Genomic DNA, 25900 nt, shown 5'->3' on the forward strand with positions numbered 1-25900 from the left:
AGAACAAAGTAAATAAATAAAATGTATAATAGGAAAGAAAATACCAGGGAAACAGGCAAATTAAAGTCTCTAATTCACAGGTATATTCTTCAGAAATTCTCAGGACGTCTTGGGTCAAGTTCTCATCAGCATATATGAAAGAAAAAAAAAACACACAGAGGGGACCAATGGTGCAGTAACTTAGAGGAGTATGGCTACAGACAACACTGAGACAGAAATGCCAACTCACATTTATGGGAGCTATAACCAGCTCGAGTTAAAACTGCATACAGTGTTATTTAAACTCCCCACATGTAGGATATTCCTATCACGAGATTTTCAGTGCAGGTTATATGAAATAAAAACACAAGAGAAGGCCCATAGTGCTCTCTATATCAAAAAAAGTGCTGGATAAAATAAGAGATGTACTTACAATTTACAGAGCAAATTACTCTGTGTAAAGCGCCTGGGTGGTACGATCCCCACTGTCACGTTTACATAGATTGATATGGAGCGCAACTGAAGATTTCTTAGGACTTAATTGATGATTAGGAAAATTAGAGAATAATATAGGAATTTTATTTTTTAATATAGGAAAATACAGGTACTGTATCTTTAATTACTTCGCTGTTGGTTTAATTGGAGTAAGCAGCTTCCTATATACATGCAATCTAGCACATTGGTGTCTGAATGCTTAACGGATTTGAGAGCAGACTATGGAAGGAATGCTCAGCAGGCTTGAGAGAGGGAAAGCTCTTATCACAGATGAAACAACTGACTTAGCTTCCAGAGGGTTGAAATCAGGTTCCCGGAGTTCTCCTCCGGGGAGGTTCTTTCTGAGACAGGATGAGAGAAGTCCAGATACTAGCCGAGGTCGAAGAGAGGAGAAGGAGGTTAGTTCGAGTTCCAGTCCGGTTCGGTACACAGGTATGGTAGCAGAGAAACTTTTAGCCGGTTTGATATCGCGGTAACGCTGTTCATTAATCCAGCGTCTTGTATCTGTAGCGTTATGTAGCGTGGCGAGACCGCGTCAGAGAGGGGTGTGGCTAAACTCCATGAACCCGGAAGAGACAAGGAATTACCAGTAGTTGGGGCATGACACCCACCATGGATTCTTTGGATGGTATAAAAGCTTCAGATGTTTAGGATATGCCAGGTAAAAAAATAAGGATAAATCTAAAAGTATTTAGAATAGTCTGAAAAAAATACTTTTATTTAGATTAAAACACAACGCGTTTCGCCACAAAATGGATGTACACTTGAAGAATGTAAATTGTAAGTACATCTCTTATTTTATCCAGCACTTTTCTAGCACTGGGTTCAGTGTCCACTACAGTCTTGAAGGACTCATCTGATCTCTGCTGTAAGGACAGCACCCCAAAAAGCCCTTTTTAGGACTAGAACATCAGTCTGCTTTTTTTGTGTGTAATCTAATTGCAGTTGCCTGCCTGCCAGCGTGTGTGCCAGGCTCACAGCGTATACTATGCCCACTTGCCCAGTGCCACCACTCATATCTGGTGTCACAATAGCTTGCATTTAAAAAACAAAACAAAATTTTTTTTGACTGTAATAGCAGTCAGTTTCCTTCACACGTGTGCGTTTCAGGGCCTGCCAGGGCACAGTGTCACACCAGTGCAACTCATATCTGGTGTAACAGTAGTGTACATTAAAATAAAAACTAGAAATTTGACTGTAATAGATTGAATAGCAGTTAGTTGTCTGCAAGCGTGTGTGTCAGGCCTTCAGCGTCTACTCTGCCAACTTCTGCCAGTGCACAGTGCCACTCATATCTGTTGTCACAGTAGCTTGCACGCATAGTACCACTAATTGAAAAAAAAATGACAGGAAGAGGCAGGCCACCCCGCAGGGGCCGTCGTGGTCGTGGTGCTGTGATTCCCTTTGGTCCTAGAATAATGCCCAGTGTTCAGAGGCCACGTACCCTGAACTCGAAAAGTTCTGAGGACATACTTGACTGGCTAACACAGGACACCCAATCTTCTACAGCTTCCGCTCGCAACCTTGACGCACCATCCTCCTCCAGCTTAGCTTCGGGCACCTCTCAAGTTACCACTCGCTCGCCTGCCGCCACCACCAACACTAGCACCACAGCCGCTTCACTTGATCTGTCAGAGGAGTTATTTACACATCAGTTGGAAGAAATGAGTGATGCGCAACCATTTTTGCCAGAGTGAAGCGGTTGATGATGACGATGCGTCCGTGGATGTCACGTGGGTGACATCCACGGACAGGGGAAAGAAGAACAGGGGGAAAGTTCAGATGGGGAGACGAGTTGGAAGCAGGGGGAAGCAGGGGGAGGTTGACGCAAGGAGCTAGTGGCACAGTCAGACAGCATGCATCTGCACCTGGGGTCAGCCAGACAGCACGCCAATCAACGCATGCTGTTGCCACCACCAGAATGCCGTCATTGCAGAGCTCAGCAGTGTGGCATTTTTTTGGTGTGTCTGCCTCTGACAACAGTGTGCGGTGTTTGCGGTGCGTTAAACGGGGAGTTTGGTCTGTCACTGTGAAGCGGGCGTAACCCTTAAACTACCTGATCGATACAACATCATACCTGATGTTTTAAAGCACATTATTCCAAATCATTTAGGAATGTTAGGTGATTTATGCCCTTTATGGATTAAAACCAGACTCTGCATCAACTATGTAATTTTCCATGGGATTTTTGCCATGGATCCCCCTCCGGCATGCCACAGTCCAGGTGTTAGTCCCCTTGAAACAACTTTTCCATCACTATTGTGGCCAGAAAGAGTCCCTGTGGGTTTTAAAATTTGCCTGCCCATTGAAGTCTATGGCGGTTCGCCCGGTACGCCTGTTTGCGAACATTTGCAAACGGAAAATTTTATGTTCGCGACATCTCTAATTCCTAACACTATAGTTCCCTTGGCCACCCCCCTTCCTTGCACCCCCAGCCAAATAAACGGCTAGAAACCCTTTATTCACTGACCAGATTCCAGCATCAGTGTCCCTCAGAGCTGGGTCCGATATCATCTGATGTGGAGCGCTAATGCTCATGCACAGCTCGCACAGTAGGCCCTCCCCATCAATGCTTTCCTATGGGGTTTTCACTGATGCTGGATGTCCTCATGCAGAGCTTGAGGATGCCCAGTGTCAGTCAAGTGACCAAACGTCTGGCAAAAGTCCCGGAAGCACCTCTTGTGGCTGTCTGGTATTTAACTAGATGCTGTCTTAGCACTGCAATGTAAACATTGCAGTTTCTCTAAAACTGCAATCTTTTAGATTGCATGACAAAGGGCAATAGGGACATTGTACCCAAACCACTTCAATGAATTAAGGTGGTCTCGGTGCCTTGAATGTCCCTTTAGCTGTCGGTTAAAACAAATTTAACCCCAGAGTGATAATGCCGATCACTGTATATTGCTAGAGTGCTTCACCTAAATGTGTTCTGGTTACAGAGGAAGTCTTCAAGCCCTGCATTATGCAGTTTCATGGTGATAAGTGTTACTAAATTAGTAAATATGTACCATAGCAAGGAGACTATAAAAGAAACATTTTGTAAGTGGAAGAAAATATAAACGATAGAGGAAAATAATCACAAGTGACAGACGTGTGAATGGGCAACATAATCATAAAATAGATCCAGATTACAAGTTTACACAAAATGGGAGACAGTAATAAAAAGTCCAAATCCTCATAGTATTATAGCAGATATGTTGCCATGTTGACTTTGTGTCTGTTCCCTAATTAGTGCGTGGGTATTATGTCAGAGTGGTCCAATGGTGAGTGTACATGAATATGGGTTTTTATGGCTTAGCACAATAACAACCCCAGCTATCTTGGGGTCCAAACACCTTCAACTTTCAGTGTGCAACCACCTTGCTTGGTGTATGTTTTGCATTTCATGGTGACCCCGCATAAAACAGATAAGTCATTTACACAATCCAGACAATTTGTGTGGGGCAATTACCAAAATAGGGCTAAAACACTGGTGTAAAAGGAGAATAGTTTGATTTTTCAAACAAAGAAATCATAAATGATTTTTTTTGTTTTTTTAATTGGCTCGAAAAACAGTGTGTGTGGATTGTAACCTCACCTGGAGAATATGAAGCCGAAAATTGTGTTATAGAAGAAAGAACAAAATAAATTGTTCGCATTTTCTGAAATTTACTTTCATAGGTTAGTTTCTATTTAAAGACTTATTTCCAAAAGGGAAAATAAACGCACAAAAAAAAAATAAATTCATGTATATCAGTTCTATTTTAGTCTGGTATTTTATAGAGCAGCATAACTCTTTGTGATAAGATAAGAGTGCACTGTTTCTAGGAGTTTCTTATGCACCATGGCCTTTTCTGAAATAAAGACTTTTTTTTTTTTTAAAGTCAGCTTTAGAAAGTCATGTTCAAATGATTGTATTGTGTTGCTTCAGTAAATCCAGAGCATTTATCCATGTAATAGTATGGGCTTCTGCTTCACTGATTATATAGCCCTCATGCCTCAGTGATTTCTTGATACGATACAGTCAAAATATTGCACACGTTATTCAACGTGTTTAAATATTTATAAAAGAAATTGCCAGAAAACTTCTTAGTTGAAACAATTACTTTGACTTTTCTTTAGGTGATTTTCAATGTAAGTACATCGGCTTATTATTTATTAATTAACTACACAATGCAAAGTAATTTATAATGCCTTATATATGTTTCTGGTTGTGTTTAATATGCCACTGTGCATTCGTAAGAGAATAACATTTGAGTACTTTTGGGGATTTGACTGTTAATTCAAATGTAATACATATATATATACATATGTGTATATATATATATATTTATTTACAAACTATATCTAATTTTTTTTTATTCAGTGAGAGGAGCACAGTGTATTTTGGGTCTAAATATAGCACACATGGGTCACATAAACATTTGAAATGTAATTTCCAATTTATATATCACATGGACCAAATCATGTGTTCATTAAACACTGTAGTGTATTTTATTTCTTGTTTTATGTCCTGTACGCACATCATTTTCACTTACAACCCCCACTCAAACAAAACAGAACAAAAAAGTTAAAGTATGTGGGTAGAATGTAACTTCTGAGGTTAGTATGTAGTTTTTGTGTGGGATTGTTATGTGTAAATTGTGTCAATAATGTGGGTAGGGTCTGATTGTATAATTTCTATACTGCTCTCCCTAACTCTCTGGCATTGCTTTGTGTTTGTCCGAGATGTGACCATTGCTTTTCAGTGAAATAAAGAGAAAAAGAGAGAGTCCCTTGTTCAGATACAGTACTTAAACTAAAGAGCATAAACTACAAAAAAACAAAAAATCAGAACGTCTGTCCTTCAGGAATTTTGTTTAAAGCATCACTTGGGTGAAAATAGGCATGTGTTGTTTCTTTATTTAACACAATCAGGGTTATTCACTGTAGTGATAATTGTAGGTTAACTGGAAGCATAGCTGAATTGGGGATCTTTTTTTTTCCCAGTTTGGCTACTTTTTATCTTAAATTTGAAATTCACTTTGAATTCCCTACAATTCTCACTTTAGTGAAGAATGCTGCAAGTTTTCAACATGAATCAAACTAACGACAACACATTCTGACAAACACATCCTTGTGTGAAAGTCACTCTTGCAAATTGGAATAAATACACTCTGCAAATTAATGTTAACCAATTTGCCTCAGATTTCACCACAGAACCAACATGATCACTGGCCCTACAGCGAGGCTTAAGCCCCATTTAACCTAGACATTGACTATCAGGAAATTAGACCACCCATGCTTGCAGGGAACAAGCACAAAACAGCAGTCCTTCGACTATTCAAGCCATCAGTCCGCCGACAAAGGGGAAAAGAAGAAACAAATCATTACAGGGATACTCAAATCTTTCTTATTTTATCCTGACAGGAATTCATTTATATGGTGTTTTTTCCCCCTGCAGCTATTGCCTCTCGTTACTCTTTATGGTAATTGAAGCCAGGCCCAAAAGGCCTTTGAGGCTTGTATGGTCTCCTCACATGAATGACAATTCAGTGATAAACTTGAACTTAAATTTACTGAGGCGTAACTGAGGGTTCATTTGATAGCTAGCAGTTTCTAGCTGCACTGCGGGGTTTCAGGGGCTCAGCGTGAGTGAGATTGTTAATGTCCTGTGAAAGAAAACAATAACACATTTCATTAATGCATTCATGTGTGAAGCATCCATTAGAGCACTGGAGGTATTAATGACGTTATTCTTTAAACTGACATGTGGGGCATGACAGGAATTGCAAGGTCTGATGAGAACAGATGACAAGATAAGCAAATATTTGAATGGCTTTCTTTTGCCTGCAGGTCAAATGATTAGTGTATGGTTCTGAAACAGCTAAATCCTGGGAGAAATCTGTTTCTGTTGTAGGTTGGATTGAGCTCTACAGAGCAAAAACAAAACAGCCCCAACTCATAAAAGTATGAAAAATAAGGAAGTGCAAAGGCTTGCATGCATATTCTTAAACATTTCTTCAGCAGAGAGGGCTGCGGGTATTGTGCTGCTCAGTCATTTCATACACAAAGGGTTAACAGTGCTGGCAAATCTTTATTTAAACAAGTCAAGAGCGCAGCGACACAGCTTTGATCATTACTTTTCCTCCTGATATGGCTGACTTGTGTGCTTAAAAGTCATGTAAACACAAGGTCTATGTTTGAATGTATATTGTGTCTGTCAAAATGCAGAGAATAAAAACAAATATTGAAGCACAGGGTTAAGGGGACTTGCATTGTTTTGCTTTCCTCCTTTCCTTTTCTTCCACATTTGGGTTTACGTTTAGTCTTACTTATTGTGTCGTTTACGTAGCAATGAGTTATTCATGTTTCTCCATCTGCTATATCCTTCCTTGTAGTGATTCGCTGACTGTGATTTGCCCAGTTACAGTCACAAACGTTTGTTCCATCTTTAACCATGCTTATCAATTCACAGATTGTGATATAAAAAAATTACTCTTTATGCTGAGCCCCAGTAGCAATGGAAATGCACAATAAAAATAGTTTTTGCTAAACTGCACATTCTAAGGTTGTTAATATGTACCAATCACAGAGCAATAGGGTTTATGTTTATTCTTTTTTTTCTGCACTCTGGAAGATAAGGCTGCACACGTTAATTGATTATATATGTACTATTATTTATTTATGTAGCTCCAGTGGTATATTTTCTTCCACATATCATTTTTACATACCTTGCTAGAGCTATTCTTCTGTTTCTCGCTTTGTACAGTTATTGATTTTAACACTATGCCTTTTCCATAATTAATGATTTGCCTTTTTTCTTTGCTAGTGTACTACCACTTCCTTCACTAGACTCTGGCTGCACTTAAAATACTTTTGTTCTTACTTCCTAGTTAGTATTTGTTTTCTAATATAGCTAGTTTTTCCTTTGTTTTGTCTACTGGACTGTTGGAAGGCTAGTTTGGACATGGATGTGATGGGGAAGCAACTTTTAGACAACCAAGGAAAAAAAACTCCTGGACAATCCTGAAAGGAGCTTATATATGAAGCCAATAGATAGAATCTCAAGAAATAAACCATAGGCGGAATGCTCCAGGCTATGAGTTTAAAATACACCCAAAATTATTCCTACAGGAATAGAACATAAGTTTTAAATGATGACAAAACTATAGTAAAGACCCAAACATAATCTATTCCAGATAGTTCTATTATATACTGCAAAGATCATGAATGTTTTTGGACCTATACGTATATTTTTTTCGATCAAAACACTATCACTTATATGTCCGAAGTTGATTGAGAGGCTTTGTGAAGTTGGATCCAAAGGGCCATTTGTCTTTTAGGGAATGCAAAACAACATAAAACTATTCCTGGCTAATCCATGGTAGCACTACAATAGGGCTTGGCAATCTAGAACATTAATTCATTTTACAAATATAGCCCCAACAGGACCTCCTCCATACTTTTCTTTTCTTAAGAAAGATGACATCCTCTAGATGTAGTTTACTGTTTGAGGCACTATCTGGAGTGAACTAACTCTGTTTATTGCTGTTACCTAATGATAGTCATAAAGAACAGACAGCTTCTATTTTCACTCTTAGCAGGTCGATTGTGTCCTCACTTTCTAAAGCCTGTGATGCCCAGAAGGTTCCAATTCCTACTGGTTTAAAAGCCCATTATACCAGATCACTTTTTTCTCATCCTGGGCAGCTGCAGCACACACTCCAATTGAGAGCATCTGCAGAGCAGTTACTTGGGCTTCTTCTATGTTTATTCAGCATTAATTGTTAGGGCTTCCAAAAGCTCAGATGTTTCTAAAATGTGCTTAATGTGGTTTCTAAATAATGTATAATTTTATTTTCACTTGTACCGTATGCATTTGTTGAGTGTTTTTATTTCTTCCTAGAATGTTTAGTATGTTAAATCCTAATTATATGCTATGGATTAGCCAGAAATAAAGAATATATATATATATATATATATATATATATATATATATATATATATATATATATGCTTAAGTATTTTTTCCTTGATATATCTGTGGCAGCACTTGGACTGTTCCATTGTTAATCTTGGTTGTTTTAATCCCAGTTACTAAGACTAAGGAGAAGGTCCTGTAGTATTTATTGTATTTATACTTTTTGACAAATGGGAGGAGCTAATTCTATTATACTGCTGCCATGAATATATCCAGGAATAAAAAATAAGGTAAATGTGAATTACTTTTCTCTATTATGCTGATCTTAAACTAATACAGTTGAGAAACTCAGAAACTGTGCCTTCTGCAAGAATTGGTTTTTGGAAAGCAACTCATAATAGGTTTAGAGCTTTAGATAAGGTACAACCTCCTTAACCCCTTAAGGACCAAACTTCTGGAATAAAAGGGAATCATGACATGTCACACATGTCATGTGTCCTTAAGGGGTTAAAGAAAGTGTCTAATCTTAAGGTTTCTGACAAAGCTGTCAAAAATAAGTGCTTTCCCAGGGGTTTTCATGTAGAGAATCATATTTCAATTTGCAGATTACTAGGCATACTATATTTTCTGTCTCATTAGAGATATCTTTGCCAGAAGCTCAAGGAAGCAGGCTGAAGGGTCAGTGTTAGGACCCGCTTAGGGGGGTCTGCCTTGACGTTGGCAGGCGGGCATCCCTCCAATGGCCATTGGAGCAACTAAATGACCTCCATTTGTCTAAATATACATGGGGATTAAGGAGAAAGCGCAAGTAACATTTTCTTTTCTTTGGTTTTTACTATATATTGGGGCTGATGTGTGTTGTAGTCCTTGCTGCTTAAGCGCAGGACTTCTCTTTTTGTATTTGTATTTACTTTGTATCACACAGCCTGGTTACAATGCTGCTACCCATCCCATGTGTTCCCTATTAAGGGTTAATAAGTAAAGGGGTGTATATAAAAAATACCCCTTTCTGTCTCATTAGAGATATCTTTGCCAGAAGCTCAAGGAAGCAGGCTGAAGGGTCAGTGTTAGGACCCGCTTAGGGGGGTCTGCCTTGACGTTGGCAGGCGGGCATCCCTCCAATGGCCATTGGAGCAACTAAATGACCTCCATTTGTCTAAATATACATGGGGATTAAGGAGAAAGCGCAAGTAACATTTTATTTTCTTTGGTTTTTACTATATATTGGGGCTGATGTGTGTTGTAGTCCTTGCTGCTTAAGCGCAGGACTTCTCTTTTTGTATTTGTATTTACTTTGTATCACACAGCCTGGTTACAATGCTGCTACCCATCCCATGTGTTCCCTATTAAGGGTTAATAAGTAAAGGGGTGTATATAAAAAATACCCCTTTCTGTCTCATTAGAGATATCTTTGCCAGAAGCTCAAGGAAGCAGGCTGAAGGGTCAGTGTTAGGACCCGCTTAGGGGGGTCTGCCTTGACGTTGGCAGGCGGGCATCCCTCCAATGGCCATTGGAGCAACTAAATGACCTCCATTTGTCTAAATATACATGGGGATTAAGGAGAAAGCGCAAGTAACATTTTCTTTTCTTTGGTTTTTACTATATATTGGGGCTGATGTGTGTTGTAGTCCTTGCTGCTTAAGCGCAGGACTTCTCTTTTTGTATTTGTATTTACTTTGTATCACACAGCCTGGTTACAATGCTGCTACCCATCCCATGTGTTCCCTATTAAGGGTTAATAAGTAAAGGGGTGTATATAAAAAATACCCCTTTCTGTCTCATTAGAGATATCTTTGCCAGAAGCTCAAGGAAGCAGGCTGAAGGGTCAGTGTTAGGACCCGCTTAGGGGGGTCTGCCTTGACGTTGGCAGGCGGGCATCCCTCCAATGGCCATTGGAGCAACTAAATGACCTCCATTTGTCTAAATATACATGGGGATTAAGGAGAAAGCGCAAGTAACATTTTATTTTCTTTGGTTTATACTATATTTTCTAATAGTAATTTAAATATAATCGTTTATGCAAAGTCAATTTAAACATATTATTTACTAGAGCTCAACACTTTAAAAGTTTCTGTGACTGCTAAGTTACTCAAAAAATGCAGCTTGCTAAATTTCACTGAAGTTTCATGGCTGAGAAGAAAAGCATTTGTTTGTGCTGTAAATGTTCTAATTAGTGAAACCAGACATCAATTCCCAGTAAGCAAGTGGTTTCACACCAATTAACTCTTGCAGTTTTTCAGCAGAAAACAGTTCTCTGACACTAAAAGTGGAATTCAAATGAATAAATGAATGCATTATTTGTCCTGTGAGACCCCAATGTGTAACTGGATGTATAGAATTGGCTCCCGCACACTGAGAGAGATGGTCATCGTTTGCATAAAAAAATACATAAAAAAACAAAGTGGACCCTACCTTTTCCTCCATCTGGTGGGCTTTTGGGTTGAAGTTAATTTTTTAATAAATGCCTAAGGGTCCTCAGCCCTCTTGCTTTCTAAGTATTATTAAGACCAGGAGATGGCCAGTCTCTTGGCCCTGCATGTGCTAAATAGCCAGAGGTTGCCAGTAAGGGTACATACTGGCCCTCTTTGTACAAATACAGTTGCCCAGAGGTTGGGCACCACTGACCCCAGTTTATTTACAGGTTACCTCTTCAATGTTCTGAACAATATGCTAATTAGGTCTATTTAGTATTCTTCAACTTACATCCTAAATAGTAGTAAATTAGGGATAACAACACACAAGAAGGATTTGGGAATTGTTATAAACAACAAACTGGGCCACAATATGCAATGTCAATCGGCCAGTAAGGTATTGTTATGTATAAATAGGAGCATTCATTCTCGGAATGAAAATATAATTTTGCCTCTTTATAAATCACTGGTAAAACCACAACTTGATAATGCTGTTCTAAGGAAAGATATTATGGTATTAGAAAAAGTACAGAGGCAGGCTACAAAATTGATAAAAGGAATGGAGCATTTTAGGAAAGGAAGAAGGAAGGAAATAAAGAAGGAAGGAAGGAAGGGAAGAAAGAAGGAAGGAAATAAAGAAGGAAGGAAAGAAGGAAGGAAGGAAAGAAGGAAGGAAGGAAAGAAGGAAGGAAAGAAGGAAGGAAGTAAGGAAAGAAAGAAAGAAAGAAAGAAGGAAGGAAGGAAGGAAGGAAGGAAAGAAGGAAGGAAGGAAGGAAAGAAGGAAGGAAGGAAAGAAGGAAGGAAAGAAGGAAGGAAGGGAAGAAGGAAGGAAGGAAGGAAAGAAGGAAGGAAGGAAAGAAGGAAAGAAGGAAGGAAGGAAAGAAGGAAGGAAGGAAAGAAGGAAGGAAAGAAGGAAGGAAGGAAGGAAAGAAAGAAAGAAAGAAAGAAAGAAGGAAGGAAGGAAGGAAGGAAGGAAGGAAAGAAGGAAGGAAGGAAGGAAAGAAAGAAAGAAAGAAAGAAAGAAAGAAAGAAGGAAGGAAAGAAAGAAGGAAGGAAGGAAAGAAGGAAGGAAAGAAGGAAGGAAGGGAAGAAGGAAGGAAGGAAGGAAAGAAAGTAGGAAGGAAGGAAAGAAAGAAAGAAAGAAAGAAAGAAGGAAGGAAAGAAAGAAAGAAAGAAGGAAGGAAGGAAAGAAGGAAGGAAAGAAGGAAGGAAGGAAGGAAGGAAGGAAGGAAGGAAAGAATGAAGGAAAGAAGGAAGGAAAGAAAGAAAGAAGGAAGGAAAGAAAGAAAGAAAGAAGGAAGGAAGGAAAGAAGGAAGGAAAGAAGGAAGGAAGGAAAGAAAGAAAGAAAGAAGGAAGGAAGGAAAGAAAGAAGGAAGGAAAGAAGGAAGGAAAGAAAGAAAGAAAGAAAGAAGGAAGGAAGGAAGGAAGGAAAGAAAGAAAGAAAGAAGGAAGGAAAGAAAGAAGGAAGGAAAGAAGGAAGGAAAGAAGGAAGGAAGGAAATAAAGAAGGAAGGAAAGAAAGAAGGAAGGAAAGAAAGAAGGAAGGAAAGAAAGAAGGAAGGAAATAAAGAAGGAAGGAAATAAGGAAGGAAGGAAAGAAAGAAAGAAAGAAGGAAGGAAGGAAAGAAAGAAAGAAGGAAGGAAATAATGAAGGAAAGAAAGAAAGAAGGAAGGAAAGAAAGAAGGAAGGAAGGAAAGAAGGAAGGAAAGAAAGACGGAAGGAAAGAAGGAAGGAAAGAAAGAAAGAAAGAAATTTTAATCTCTTTAGTTTGAAAAAATGGCACCTCAGAGGGGACATGCTAGCATTATACAAATATATTGTGGGCTAATACAAACCATTATCTGGAATCTATTCATAAACAGGGCTATACATGGGACACAAGGTCATGCATTTAGACTGAAAGAAAGGAGATTTAGTCTAAGGCAAAGGAAAGGGTTTTTTACAGTAAGAACAATAATGACGTGAAATTATCTGCCTATTGAGGTGGTTTTATCAGAGTTTTTACAAATGCTTGAACAGCAATTGGATGAATACTTGCGAAAACATAATATATTGGGATATAATTTTTAATTAGTGGGATAAAGCTTCTTGGACCAAAGAGATATCTGACTGCTATTCTGAGGTCAAGAAGGAATGTTTTCCTAGTTTGTTTCAAAATTGAAAGCGCTTCAGACTGTTTTTATTTTCTTTCTTTTTGATCAACAGCAAAAACAAATGTGAGAAAGGCTTAACTTGATGGACAAATGTCTCTTTTCAACTATGTAACTATGTAACTATGTAACTATGTATAGTTTTTAGTCTGGTGGCATTGTTGTAGCATGTGACACATACTGCAAAAAAAAAAAAATTAAAAAAAATCATATGACAAACATATGGTGGCCAAGAGTCCTCAAAACGTTTACAACTTTTCTTTATATAAACATATATTCAGAATAAGGTGACACTTCTTCTGACATGAAATAGGTATATTACAATACATCATTTTCAATATCTCATCTTCTGTACATTTGCCCATTTATATGTCTCAGTTGGTGTTACCATGTATTCTATACATTTATTACACTCTCAGTTCTCCTAAAAATCCTAACTGGTTTAAGTGGTAAAAATATGAAAACTACAGTTTTGTGTATAGTATTGACTTCCTTCCTGACCTTTAATTTCTATTGTATATATGGTGGTAAAAAAAAGTAAATTTACATCAATGTAAATGGTTTTGTCATTACCTAAACTGTCTTATTTTTGATGATTGTCTAATATGATTATTCTCTTTCTGGAATAAACATGAAAATATCAGCACAATTGGTACTAAAATCACTTTAGCATAAGTTAAAATGATTATTCTCATTCATGCCAAATATAGAAACCAAATGAAATTTTCTGGGGGTGTTATGCTTGGAAAAGTTAATTAGAAATGATTCCTTACTTGACCTGCATTGCTCTAAAGTTATTGAGTTATCCAACAAGAAGGCTTACTTATATGCTTCATTTCAGAAATCAGGCTTACATTCTGATGACAATACCAGTATAATAGAGAAATAAAAAAATGCATCTCAGTTAAGTGTTATTTGTAGAAGTAAATGACAAATACTAGATACATCCCTTTATCATGACAGTACTGAAAATAAAATTTAATAAACAATTAAACGGTGCTATGGTGATTTTGGGTATATGTAAGTAATAATTTCATGCATTTTTTAAATATAATTTAGCTTATCCATTAACCCCTTAAGGACACAACTTCTGAAATAAAAAGGATTTATGACGAAATATTTCCATCATGTGTCCTTAAGGGGTTAAGCAGTATTAGTTTGCAAATAAAAATAGAGTAACTTGAACTAAATATAACATTATAAGAAATGTGCCCTCATTTAAACATTTTGAAGTAGAACATTGTGTGCTGCAACTAGCAAAGAAACAGGACAGTGATGTGATCTTAAACAGGATCCAAATTATTCACCCTGTCTCTATAACCTAGCTGAAGAATTGTGAATCTTATTTTCATTACTATGGAAAGTATTAAATAACAATAACAACAAATATTACCAAAACCCCAAATAAATTAAACTTCATTAAACATCAAGTAATAATACAAATTGTAATTACTTAACAAAAACAATTTAAATATATATTTAACTGGACTGGACACAGCTCTGGCAGTACAACACAACTAACTCTTTATTCATGGCCACACACAGCCTTTTATGCAAAAGCCCCATGCAAGGGGCTTCCAACACAACATTACAAGGCAATCCTTCCCATGATCCTGATGGGAGATGGAGGATGGAAAAAGCAACACAACATTACAGGGTCATCTCTCCCATGATCCTCTGTGCCTGAGAGAGAATTAATTCCCCTCTCAGGTACAGAGAAATCCACTTATGCAAAAGCCCCATGCAAGGGGTTTCCAACCCAACACCCCAGGGCAGTCCTTCCCATGATCCTGATGGACGATGGTGGAGGTACAAAGCACCTAGTTAAAACTGAGCTGGCAGTGTCCCTGGGACAATGTCCTGCTGGGACAGGAAAAGGAAGGGGGAGGGGAAGAGGCACAAACAAGCAATACATTCAGAAAAGGGAGGGGGAGAGGCACAGGCAAGCAATACATTGTTAAATAGCCCTGATCTGAGAACAATAAGTAGGCAAGCATGTGGGCATGGTACTCCGTGATGGTGTTCCGTCATAGTTTCCAACATTTATTACTTAAGTAAATAACCCTGTAACCGTCTGAAAGAATGTTTGATAGCTTTTGTAAATAGTAGAGTTGCACAGGGAGAACAATATAAAAAACTTCAGCACAATATAAAAAATTTGGGTCATCTCAAATTAGTTCAGGGGTGTAAAGGGTGAGTAGTGTATGGCACCACAATTTAAATCCCCTGCGTGGCACTTTAATTAGGGAGAGATAAAGTAAATTATTGGAACAGTGGAGATATGCATAAAAAAAAACCAACACATTAAAAAAGGAAAACATCTTCAGTAGAAGGAGTATAGGTAATTCGGTGGTAAAAAATAGCAGTCCCGGGGACTTTATGGCCAATTCTAGTCAGTGCTTTAAGTTAGCTCTCTCTGCACTGTAGGTTGCTGATTTGGATGGGGAGTGAACTCATTGAACCTGTCAGGGTCCAACTGAGACAGATGCGATCGGCTTGCCACAGCGGACCCCGTCAGGCCTCCCTTGCGTACCTGGGTCTTCAGCTCAGAATAGGTGCGAGCTCTGTGGGTAGTTCCCATGTGAGTGAACAGGATTACTTTGGGTATCCCCCAGCGGTAGGAGGCATCCCTGTTACGGAGCTGGAGTAAGAGGGGTTGAAGGGATCTCCTGCAAGCCAGGGTGCTCCGAGTGAGATCTAGGTATATTGAAAGTGTGGTGCCTTCAAAGGGAATAGAGGTTTTTCCTATAGCTGCAGCGAGAATCAGAGCCTTGTCCTGGATAGACTAGAAACGGATGATGATATCTGCAGTTGCTGGCGTTGGGGAACATTCCGGTTTTGGGATTCGAAACATGCCATAGAGTTTCATGCCTTTCACCTGTTTAGGCGGCAATAGGGTGCTCCTGCTATTTTTAAAATGCCTTTCATTGTAATGGTTTCACCTTGCCTTATGTTTTGCCTTATGTTTTTGTTGAAAAATGGGTTGCTACTTGGTGGATTTATTACTACTGTTACATTTTTGTGTTTAATTACGCTGCACGGTGCACGCTGAATGCTGCACACAAATGCACTGCAGTGCAATGTGCTTTGACACACTGATTCTTCATCTTCAATAATGCTGTACCCTGCTTGCAACACTACTACTGCCACACTCAGTGTAGACAGGGCTCACTTGTGCAGGAGACTTGAGAGACTGTCCCTAACCCTTCTTTATATTCTTGTAGGTAATTATGGGGGTTGCTATAGCAGCCTAGTAAACATATAAAGGATTGGGTTAGCTGTCACCATGGTGAACGGGCGCCCAAGTGGCATGTACATGACAAAAGTAGTTTTTGTTCTGATCGGAATTATAATACATGGCTGAACGTGTCTAGTCGCTAAATAAATCCTGCTATCGTACCTAATGCGTGATAGACATCGGTGTAGACCGGTGCTGCAAATTTGCAAATGCAGCAAGCCATATATGTCAAATCACCTGTCTAGCAGGAGAGCTGTCTAAATAGTTCCCCTATAAGTATATAAGTACATGCAGATAGCAAGTGAAACCATCCAGGTTTTATTATATGCATGACATTTTTTTAATGGATATTGAGAATGGATATTGAGAATAGTAATCTAATAATTTCCATGTAATAGGCTATAAGCATTTAATTTAACAGTCCTAATACTCACACAGCTCTGAACATTGGACTGTGACAGTAGCAGGAACTATGCAGGGATAAAAAACATTAATGGAGAAAGCAGAGAATGCAATAGTGCTAATATAGGTACCACAGGAAAAAGAAGTAGGAAGGGGGAAAAGAGAACAATGAAAAGTAGAAAAAAAATTATAAATAAAATTATATATAATAATAATAATAAAAGTGGTAATGAAAAAATAAAAAATAAATACATAAAACATAAAAATAGACAATAAAAGAAAAAAATTAAGAAAAATAAAAAAAATAAAGAATATGGAATAAAAATGAATTTGTCTTTTTTAATTATGCTGTGTAAGTTATGGTGGATCAGTGATCCATATAATTGATGATACATGGACTAACGTATCTTATAGACCCTGGGGTGATGATCTACGACCATACTATTGGTCACAGAAATGCCTGTTTTGTTCCATGTCTGATTCTGTCTCAACCCAACAAGACTTTCCTGCACATATTTATTTGTTATTGGAGTGCTGGAACCGATGGATATATTGGATATTTTTTACTTTCACACACTTATGTTTTCACACACTTTATTTTTGTAGGGCATAAATAAAACAATATCAGGTGAAAACATATCATCAGTGGTATAGGAAGTGTACCAGCAGAAATATACAGGACTTGGCAAGAATACAGCACCTTTTTAGAATTTTACAGTGAGCAGCACATTGGGAATAAAAGAGTATGAGATGACATGTATAATTAGCAGATGCAAAGTAGTACTCTGGATGCAAAATAAGACGATTATGTGCAATTAAAATAACAAGAAAAAAGAAAAGAATAATAAAGGAATAATAAGCAGGTTGATTGTTTTCGTGACAAGTCTGAATGCTGGTGAACTGTGGTGCCTATTGTAAGCTTGCAATCCATATGAAGGTTTTAGAACAGGTAGCGTCTGTGAAATCTAGGCCCGAAGGGGATAGTGTGAGAAACATCTGACAGGTATTATAAACCGTTAGATAACCATTAGTCAATTAACATGTTTACCCAACAGGTATAGATGTGTGTGTTAACTTACACGTTTGTAGTGAATTAACATGCCATAAATGGGTGTTAGGCTGGTGTCACAGAGAATACCTAGATCCTAGGGGGGTATAGCAAATGGTCTAACATAGTGACATACAAGCCTTGAATAAAGTGCAAGCTTGTTGCAGGATTAGAACTGAGTTGTAGATACACCAAAAAGGCATTTAAAACATATTATATAAGCTACAGGTAGGCACTATAAGAACCCTTTGAAAGAAGGAAAAACACTACACTGTTTCATAGAAAAGAATTGTATTGACTCAGAGGAAAATCTTCTTTAAATAGTGGCCTAAGCCACACCAAGATCACATCGGGAAGCCCATTTGAAGTCCGACCTCCAATATTATGGATAATGCAACCTTTGCAATAGAAATTAGGAAGAAAATGGCTAAGGTCCAAAATCAAAAGAAACAGATAAGGGGGTAACCCTAAAGGAACCTTTGCACTATGTCAGAAAAGGACAATCCATAGGTCAGTTAAGGCCAAAAATATAGTGCATGCATGCTCCAAATCTCCAATACCAGGTCGTTAAAATAACTCATTCCAAAAGTCCATTGACACCTCTTCTCCTAGTGTTAGGTTCAAAGTCCTGTGAGAGTCCCTTTTCTGCAGAGATCTTTCCATGGTTGTTCACGGTGGACTGGAACATCTCACATCTGGACTGAGCAATGGGCTAAGACTCCACTCGGAACCAATGTGTCACCAATAGTAATGAGCAGGGGTTTGCGATCGTATGTATGTTGCCACAAGTTAGCACAGACGTCTGCACATTTCTCAAGTTTCCCAGGCTGTGACGTGTTTGGAAGCAGATGAGGAGGCCATTTTGGATTGAACACAATGACAGAAGGTGGCTGAGTAATTAGAGCAGCTGACAAGCAGCAAGAAGGGCTTATCATGTGGGGACTGGGATAACTCGTCAAGAGGGTGGGGGAAGGGTAACAGGGCTCAAATGAAATGCCATGAATTATAGCTCTCCTCATCCATTTCTCCCCCCCCACAAGCCCTGCCAGTAGCACTAGACTCTTGAGTTGTGTTACTACCTTAGTAATTGTGATCCTGGGCTCACCCAGTTGCTTCAGGAGTGTGTCTGCTTCTGCCAAATGACTTTACTTAGGAGAGTGTAGGTAGTTTGTGTTGCTTTAGTATTAGCATGATGGAGGAAATGTATCCAGACATCTAGGCAATCAGGCCCCGCCGCCTATTTTCACATACTTTTTCACCTGTTGGCTGTGGTACCCAAGCTCTTCTGTTTTCTTTATCATTTTCCTTGCAGTTTCTTTTGCTTTTTTTTTTCTTTGTCACCAAAACTCTCAGTTGTTTTCTTTTTGAATACATTGTATTATTCTACTTTTTATTATTTCTTATTCTTTCATTTTTATGTCTTTTTTGTTATTCATTATTCTTTATTTTCATGCTCTATTATTATATATTTTTTCTCTTTTTTAATTATTTTGTCTTTTTTCTTGTTTTTTAAAATTTTCCTACTCTTTTATTTTTCTATTTTTTGAATGCTTTATTTTTATTTGTTTTATTCTTATTAATTAGATTTATTTTTATTGTTCATTATTTGGATGCTTTTGTATTTTTGTATTTTTTTTGTCATTCTTTCTTTTATTGAGGCTTCAAGATTACAGTACAGAAAAAAGAAAAGGGAGTCAAATTAAGTGTACACATATAAGGGAACAATGATAAATGTTGCCTCATTTCTTAATAAACATATATAAAACAACCTAGCCAAACATGTCTAGTGAGTAGGTATTGTTAGCCTCTAGCCTAACACATTTTATATTTAGATACATGCTATATCAGAATCTGTGATAATACGCTATTCTTAAAACTATATTGAAATATGAAGTGGCAAGAGAATTACACTAAGCTGGACAGGCTTGGCAGATAAGGATATAGAGTTTGTACAAAGCAATTATATTAACAAATAAACTACTCTAGACACAGGAGGAAAAACAAACCAGATTACAAGACCAGGCTGTATATAATGAAATTATGAGGAATGGTAATACCACTGGGTACTTATTATTATGATAAGGGTACTTTAAATGATACGAGAAACTAAGTAACATATAGCAAACAATATAAACAAATGTCTCCACAGAATCAACTGCGATGGTACCCTAGGTACAGAAAAGGGACATCTGTTTAAATATACCAATACCACAGGTAGGCCAGATGAGATTGTCCCACTCCATGCTAGAGATGTTTTCACCACTCACTTTATCAATACTTAGATTATTACGGAAAACCAGTTGCTGGGTAAGTAGCGGTCTGTAATTAGGTATGTCCCTGCATCTTTGGGCCACAGGCTTTGTAGGAGACCAGTGCCTGACTCCTAGTGGTAGGATCGTGGGCCCTCGCATTCTCCGATTCAACCGTCATCCCAGAAGAAGAATAGTTTCTGCAGCTTCAGACTTCTGTGCAGCAGTAAGAGTAAGTATTGTAGGTCTGCTTAGAATTTGATGCCATAAAATCTGAAAATCTGAGTAACTTAGTGGGAACTTACTCCCACCAGTCCAGAGGTGGGTAATGGAGATAGAGAGCACCAGCAATGAGGCAAGCACCCAATGTCAGTCAGGAGATCGGCCATCTCTCCTAACTATCCGTACACCAGTCTAGAAGGCCACAAGGTCAGGCATGTGCGAGCGCCCAGGCTAGACATCAACTACGAGCAAGCTATAGGCTCTCAGTTCAAAGGGTTATTTAAAAAGTACTCACTCTCCTCTGTCTTCTATGATTGATATGAGAGCGGCAGGAGCTGCTTTATAGTGTGCATCACTCCTCCTGCATTGCATTTCCTGTGTGAGAGGCTGTTAGTGGGCAGATGGGAAGTGATCACTCCACTTTCTGTCTTGCATCACAGGCAATGGAGGACCTGGGACAATATTGAGTTTCATTCACTCTTTTTTCCTTAAAGGGACACTATAGTCACCAGAACAACTACAGCTTATTGAATTTGTTCTGGTAAGTAGAATCGTTACCTTCAGGCTTTTTGCTGTAAACACTGTCTTTTCAGAGAAAATGCAGTGTTTATATTACAGTCTAATGATAACTTCAGTGGCCACTCCTTAGATGGCTGTTAGAGATCCTTCCTGAGTCATAGCTGCCTAAAATGCATCCAAACATTCAGTGTCTCCTCCCTCTGCATGCAGACACTGAACTTTCCTCATAGAGATGCCTTGATTCAATTCAACTCTATGAGGGGATACTGATTGGCCAGGGCTGTGTTTGAATTGTGCTGACTCTGCCCTGATCTGCCTCTTTGTCAGTCTCAGCCAATCCTATGGGAAAGCATTGGGATTGGATCAGGCTATCACTTCTGCTGATGTCAGCAGGCAGTGGGCAGGTCTAAAGGAAACAGGGACAAAGTCTGCAGCTTTAGGCTTGGATACAAGTAAGATGTTACTATATTTAGGGAGACATGAGGGGGCAGGGGGGGGGGGGGGGCTAGATGGTGGTTTTAACCCTATAGGGTCAGGGATACATATTTGTGTTCCTGACCCTATAGTGCTCCTTTAAATTGTGTAAAAATAAGCATTAGAAGTACCTTTATTGATCTTTAATTTGATCAGATTCTCTCCTCCTCCTCTGATTATATGTCATATCCCCCTTTGCTTTTTCCCTGCTTCCTGTATTTCAGCTGGACTATCCATCAATAGCCATGCTCCAGTTATTCTCTAAGTGAATCAGTAATGACACGACTATGTGCGGGTGCCGGTGCTTCATGATGCACCCATTGTACAGTGCTACGGAATTGGCTGGCACTATGTAAATAATAAAATAATAATAATAATGATGATTCAATTTGCATCACTCAACTTATGCCCACAATGCCTACCCAAGAAGTACTCAAACTAAGTTACACTACTGTTACAAACTCCCCTTTTTAAGGGAATTTGCCATAAGTTTTTGAAGCGGCCTGCCTCCTGCCCTGCGACTATGGCCCCTGGGCCCTGGGGTGTATTGCCATTTAAAAAGTCTATTTGGGCTTGTTGGATTTAAAAAAAAAACTTTTTCTGCCCCTTTAAATCCATGGGAAAATGTGCCTCTTCCCCTCCCCCTTTTTCCTGTCCTATTGTTTCTCCAGCAGGGCGTTGTCCCAGGGACACTGACAGACCAGTTTAAACTGGCTGCTTTGTCCCTCCTCAATCTCCCATCAGCCCTTGCTATTTTCTGACCTCACCCTACTATAGTGCACTTTTAACATTGAAAATAGACCGGCCGTACAGCCAAAAACTATTTTGGACATGAAAGCCATGCTTGCAAGCGGGCAAAAGAGACAACTTTAACCACATGGCGATCCAACTGTATTCATGAGATCTGAGTGCTTTTCGGACATATTGAGCGCTCAGATCCAAGCTATCTGGGGATATGTTGGACATTATGTTGGACATACAATAAACATTGTATTATATGAGTTATGTATTTTTTATGTGTTTTTGTAACAGTTTTTGGACTTAGAGATATTTCCTGTACCTGGAGATAATTGGCTTACCACAGCCACTTAAGCCAATTATCTCCAGGATAGAGGAGAAGATAGACCGGCCGCACAGCCTTAATCTGTGGAATTATTTTGGGCATGAAAGCCATGCTTGCGGTCGGTCAAATGTGACTTCCACAAATCTTTTGAACCCCTGCTCTGATCTGGGTGATGTTTGGATATGTTGTTCACCCAGATCAGGGCTATCCAGGAATGTAGGGGATATGTTGTTGTATTGGGGTGTTTCTGGACTTTGGGTAAAACTGGATATTTTCTGCCTGTAGTAATTTAGTTAGTCATTTGTGTTTGGCAATTGTATCACAGGCAGATGGGAGGGTTTGTGGACATTAGCTGGGAGTGTCTAATTGTACAATACTGTGTTGATTAGCTGTTGTGACTTTGTGTCCTGTGCTCCACAAGGTCCACGTGGCTGGTAACCTTGTGGGGAAAACTGTATATAAGAAATGCCTTTGTGCTCATTAACCCCTTAAGGACACATGACGTGTGTGACACGTCATGATTCCCTTTTATTCCAGAAGTTTGGTCCTTAAGGGGTTAAACCTGTTCTACTTCACCCTCAATTTAGAGTCATGTCTCTTATTGGGGGAAACAGCTACAAGGGATTGTTATTGTGATGGTACAATCCGTTACTCCGTCAAGCATTCCCTTCTTCCCATAAAATAAAATCACCAAGTAATCCACAGAGTAATAAATCGCTGGTATCCCCGAATAATTGACACATGAGCCAAGGCTTAATGCTGGAACAAGACTTTACTGGAAGTAACAACAGCAAGTATTCAAACTACAGTTTCTTCTATGCCCAAATCCCATGCAGGGGAGGGACACACACGTTATCTACAGTAGCCAATAAAACAGAGGTTACAGCCCACACAAAATCCTCCCCTCTGCCTGTGATTCAATTATCTTATACAATAGAAGATGCAATTATCACAGGCAGGAAAAATACAGTTTTTACAGCATATTCATAACTTCTAAAATATACATCATATTCACAATCAATCCATTCAGGGGAACAACATATCAAAAAATGGCATGAATCAGACCAGGGGTTCAGAAGTTAGTAAAGTATCTTTTGGGGCCTGGCTGGCAGCATGGCTATCTGGCCCAAACTGGTTTTACAGAGCCCTCTATCCTGGAGACAATGGGGAAAATAATCCAATTATATCCAGGGATAGAGGCAGACTCCATTGAGCACATGTTACCAGTAAAACACAAAAGGATACAAAAATACATAACTCCAATCATACTGAATTAAACGGGCCAAATCTCCCAGGATCCATAGTCACAGGGCAAGGGGCGGGGAAGCAGTCCTCTCCAGGCACAAGTGGCGACGGACACTTCGTCGCAGTAATAGATCCATGAATAAAGTAGCAGGGAGGGAAAGTACCGAATGAATGGAGGGGGATTTTTCACAGTTATGCTCTTCATACTCCCTTGGATAATCACTAAGCTCTTTTAAGAGCTTGTTCCTGCTTCACTCTCTGGGGAAAGAGAGGTGCACCCACTGGAACCTGGAGTCTTTTCGTAGGTCCAGGGTGGGTAGGAGACGGTGAGACCCCAACCAAGCTGCGGGAGTTCCTGGGGTCTGCGGTGGTTATGGTCTCTGGTGGAGTGCTTGGAGCCCTCAGGAAGCGCTAGGAGCATCCTTCAACGGAGGTACCCAGTCGGGGTGCCAGGTGATTCGTTACAACTACAAATACAGCATTCATCCCTTAAAACATACCACATCAAATGTGCATACACACAAAAACACAAACACACACACACTCAAGCATTTCTCACCACATTAAGTATCATAAAGTGTCATATGTTTATTATGAATAAATATAACACACAAACTCATAAATACCTATACAGCTTTGTGTTATATCGACCTATATGTCTCTCTATCTATGTATAAAATATCTATCGATCGGACTAGATTGTATACTGGATATAAAAATCAGCACTCGCAGGTTTTCCACAAAATGATAATTTACTAGAAAAGTGTCAAAAATGGCAACGTTTCAGTTCCACGTAGGTACTTTCCTTAGTTTGTTCCCATGTGAAACTGAAACATTGGCGTTTTTGACACTTTCTAGTAAACCATTGTTTTGTGGAAAACCTGGGAGTGCTAATTTTTCTATCCAGTATATATATATATATATATATATATGTATATATATATATATATAAATATACATAAAATGGGAGGATAATTATGGAAGGTTGAATAACAGTGACTGGAGGGGAAGGGGTTAAGAGTGGGTAGTGAGGTTGGCTGAGAGGGACTGGAGCGGAAGGGATTAACAGTGGGTAGTAAGGTTGGCTGACATATTGGGTGTCTGGGAAAAGGAAGGAATATCAAAGAAATGAGGAAGGGATGAGATCAGAATAACGATACTTCAAAGCTATGACATAAAAAGAAACTAAAAAAAACAGAAGAGAAGGCAAAATAGTAACAAAAACTATATTACACATACTGTTCTTAGTTTTAGCATTGTCTCTAGAGTGTAGTATGTGCTATTCATTACATTACTGAAGACATGCCTTTATTTTCATTGTCTTCTTTCAGAGACTGGGAATCAGGAAAATGTTAACATTTGAAAGCAGGTGGCTAAGGAGGCAGGGTTATATTGCTGAAATCAGCAAAACATTTTACAGCAGTGCAGTAATATTACACAGACTTGAAAGAAAATATACTAACCACATGCATTTGAGCTTAGTAGCTTTAATTTAACTTAACTTGTTTAGCTGACTGAAGTGTACATTTAAGCTCATGAAAACAGGCACCCCCTACTGGATAGGGCCCTGTAGGCAGGTACCTACACTGCCTAATGAAAATTATGTCCCTGGGTATCTGAATTATTTGATCTAAATGAAAAAACAAGTGTTCCTATATTTAAATCTTTCATATTGGAAATCTTTACATTACCATTTTGTTTGTAAAGATTACTCAAATAAATGTAAAATAACATAAACCTTTCTTATAAAGTGCTGAAATGTGTCTCTTATTTTTCTCTTCTTATGTACAGTACTTAAATAGCTTGTAGTGACCTTGTTTAACTTGTTCTGGAAGCAACCATAGGATGTGATATTTCACTTTGTTTTTTTTTACTCTTATCTCAATTTTATAGTTGACCTTTTCATTAAACAGTCAGGGAACATTATTTAAATCATGCATTATATATAACGATTGTTTCATTGACTGCAATAAAGCTTACATTTCTTCCGCCATGAATATTTATTGCTTTTACAAGTACATATGCTTTTACTAGTGACATTCTATCTTCTCGTTTATGTATATAAAGAATGCACATTTTAAGACATAGGAGTACATGCTGACCCTGTTGAGATAGTGAGATAAATGAGTTGTGGTGTATCCAATTATTCACCAGCGACTCTAAGCATGCTTCCAGTTTTTAAAAGCTATTTACGGAAAAATACTATCACAAAATGAGTGTGGAAACCACCTACTATATATTTAATGAGTCAAGGGTTAGCATGGAGTCTATTTCATCCTAATCTGTGCTCTCATGAATGATAAATCACTCATTCTACTGGAGCTCTCCTATTATACAAAAGGAAAAGCAATGTACAGTTCTGTTATTTCTGGAGGGAACAATAAATTGATACTAGACATATTTTCACCAAATATATATATACTGTATATATATATTGTGTGTGTGTGTATATATATATATATATATATTTATTTATTTTTTTTTATTTTTTTTAAGTACATTTTCTTTTCAATAAAGAAAAC

This window comes from Pelobates fuscus, chromosome 5 (genome assembly GCF_036172605.1).
Source record: "Pelobates fuscus isolate aPelFus1 chromosome 5, aPelFus1.pri, whole genome shotgun sequence".
NCBI lineage: Eukaryota > Metazoa > Chordata > Amphibia > Anura > Pelobatidae > Pelobates > Pelobates fuscus.